The sequence below is a fragment of the Myotis myotis genome, unplaced genomic scaffold, assembly GCF_014108235.1.
Source record: "Myotis myotis isolate mMyoMyo1 unplaced genomic scaffold, mMyoMyo1.p scaffold_m19_p_4, whole genome shotgun sequence".
NCBI lineage: Eukaryota > Metazoa > Chordata > Mammalia > Chiroptera > Vespertilionidae > Myotis > Myotis myotis.
Window position 1 is genome coordinate 126,611,798 of NW_023416346.1, and position 3,160 is coordinate 126,614,957.

Sequence of the window (3,160 nt, forward strand, 5' to 3'; positions counted from 1 at the left end):
CTGTTCAAAGGTGACTACAGTAATGAGAATTAATGGAGCTTGACTAGAGAAGTGGCAGTGGAACTGGAGAGAGAAGATAGATGTGAGAGATGGGGCAGAAATAGCAACTCCATCCTCCCAGGTGCTCAAGCAACTCTCCTCTTTCACTCCCCCAACCAATCCATTAGAAACCCAGTTGGCACTACCTACTTCTCACATTCCTGCTGCTGCCTCCATGTCCAAAGCACCACCCTCTCTCACCTGGATTTGTTCAATGGTTTCCTAACTGCCTTTGCTCTCCTACAATCTATTCTCAGCACAGCACCTACAGAGATGCTTCTAAAACATAACATAAGCCAGCCAGATCACATCACTGCTCCCATCTCAGAATAACAGCGTAGGTCCTTACAGTGGCCTTAAGGCATAGCAAGACCTGGTTCTTGTCCCTGTTATCTTTCTGATTTACTTGCCCACTGTCTTATTTTCCTCCAGCCTTGTTGGTCCAACTGTAATACCTCACTCAAAGCAGCAAAGTGGTCCCTAGACCAACATCAGCATCAACTAGGAGCTCATTAGAAATACAGTGTCTGGAATTCCACCGCAGTCCTCCTGAGTCAGTATCTGCAGGTCTGTTTGCTTTTTTGTTTGTTTGTTAATTCTCACCCAATCCATTGATTTTTAGAGAGTGGAAGGGACAGATGGGATTGGGGGTGGGGGAGAGAAAGAGAGAAACATCAATGTGAGAGAGACACATTGATTGACTCCTCCTCCCCCCCCCCCCCCGCAAAGCCCCGACTGGGGTGGGGAATGAACCTGCAACCCAGGCACGTGCTCTTGACTGGAACCAAACCTGAGACCCTTCAGTGCTCGGCAGATGTTCTACCACTGAGCAACACCGGCCAAGGCAGGATCTGCATTTTAACAAGAGCATCATGGGATTCCTCTGCATGAATAGGATGGGAAGCAGTGTTCCAGAAGAGCTAGCACACTGCTGCCCCCAGGATTTTGCATTTGTCATTTCTCTAACCCAGTGGTCGGCAAACTCATTAGTTAACAGAGCCAAATATCAACAGTACAACAATTGAATTTATTTTGTGAGCCAAATTTTTTAAACTTAAACTATATAGGTAGGTACATTGTTATTAACTTAATTAGGGTACTCCTAAGGGTTAGGAAGAGCCACACTCAAGGGGCCAAAGAGCCGCATGTGGCTCACGAGCCGCAGTTTGTTGACCACGGCTCTAACCAGACAGCTTGTGATCTAGGTAGCCACAGGAATCATTCTCTCCCTCCTTTATTTTTTATTTTTGCTGCAAAAAGCTTTATTGTTTCATTTGGTCCAATGAACGGGAGAGAGATCCAGGGTGGTTAAAAGAATGGCTAGTAGTTTCCAGGAGAGGCTCAGGCAAAAACCAGACACCAGGGGAATGCAGAGGGGCCTCTCAAAGGCCTCAGGGTTCCACAGGCTCCTGGTCAGCTTGATGGTGAGCCTTTCAGAGATACTCAGCCCAGCCTGGGGGCCGGCAGCCTGTGGAGGTGAGTCAGGTGTCCGCCATCTTCTTAATGAGTTTCACCTGCTTACCCGAAAGTGGTTCTCTAGGAAGCTGAGGGTCTGTGCAGGTAGAACCCAGGGCCTGCCGATCCCAAAGGGCCTGGTTCAGTTTCCTCTCCAAGGCCATGGCAGCTTCCATGGTGTCCTGAGTTTTGCCCACTGATCTTGGGAAGGCTTCAGCACGTCCTGGAGAGAATGTGACCACCACTCTGGTTTTGCAAGTTTAAGACATGCTCAGCGCCTTCGAGATTCTTCTCCACCAACTCGAGGAAGAAGTGGCCCCCACCCTCCAGAGCTACATTGTCACCGTGGAAACAGAAGCCCAGAGAGAGGTAGGTATGGGAGGCCCGCAGATGCAGGTTGACCAGGCGCTTGACAGGGCCTATACCTCAATTGAATAATTCTGACGAATTTCGGAGCTCATCATTGTTCAGCAATAAAAAATTAAGGTAGAAAAAACAACAGTGTGTTGGCTAGTCTAGAAGGTGGTTCTGAAGGTGGTGACTGGATAAGATGCTGGAGAGTGGTTGGAGGCTGGAAGAAGGGGTATTTCTGGGTCTGTTCTATCCAAACGCTGTTGAAGCAAGAGACAGATCCGGGACACCGAGGGCGCTATGACTCTTATTCACATTCCACCTTCTCAATGTTCTATTTTAAATGACACTCCCTCCACCAGGAAGGCACTCATTAACTCTTCTGCTGCCTTTATTTTCCCCATAGTACAGTGGGGCCTTGACTTGCGAGTTGAATTCGTTCCGAGACCGAGCTCGTTAAGGAGCTCATTAACTCAAATTACTCCATCAACTCAATGCAAAAAATTGGCGGAGAGACAGCTGGTATCTCAAAAAACTCGTTAGTCGGGACTCTCGTAAGCCAAGGCCCCACTGTACTTATCACCTGAAAATAGTGGTCTCTGGGAAGTGCAATCAGGTATGGCATGATGGGGTATGGCCTATGGCTTTTTTTGACCCTAAATCTTGCAGGATTATTTGACTTCTAAGTATGTGCATGTATACCTTCCATTTGTTTGTTGAGATTAAAAACTGCCAGAATCTAGTTCCACATGTTAAGGAGCTTAGCAGTCAAAACATGGAAAAAAAACCTATGTGCCCATCACCAGATGAATGAATAAAAAAAAAGTCATATAAACATACAATGGAATACAATGGGGCCTTGACTTACGAGTGTCCCGACTAACGAGTTTTTTGAGATACCAGCTGTCTCTCCGCCAATTTTTTGCATTGAGTTGATAGAGTAATTTGAGTTAATGAGCTCCTTAACGAGCTCAGTCTCGGAAGGAATTAAACTCATAAGTCAAGGCCCCACTGTATTATTCAGCCACAAAAAGAAGGAAATCCTGTCATTTGCAACAGAATGGATGGACCTTGAAGGCATTATGATAACTGAAATAAGTCAGAGAAAGACAAATACCATATGATCTCACTTATATGTGAAATGCAACATAAATTCCACAAAATATAGACACAAGGAGCTGATTGGTATTTGCAAAGATGGGGAGGGAGCAGCCAGGCTGGTGTCTGAGAGAAGAGTCTTTCAGGCAAGTGAAACGGCCAATGCAAAGGCCCTGAGGCAGCTTCACTGGCAGATGGAAAGGCTAGCAAGGAGGCC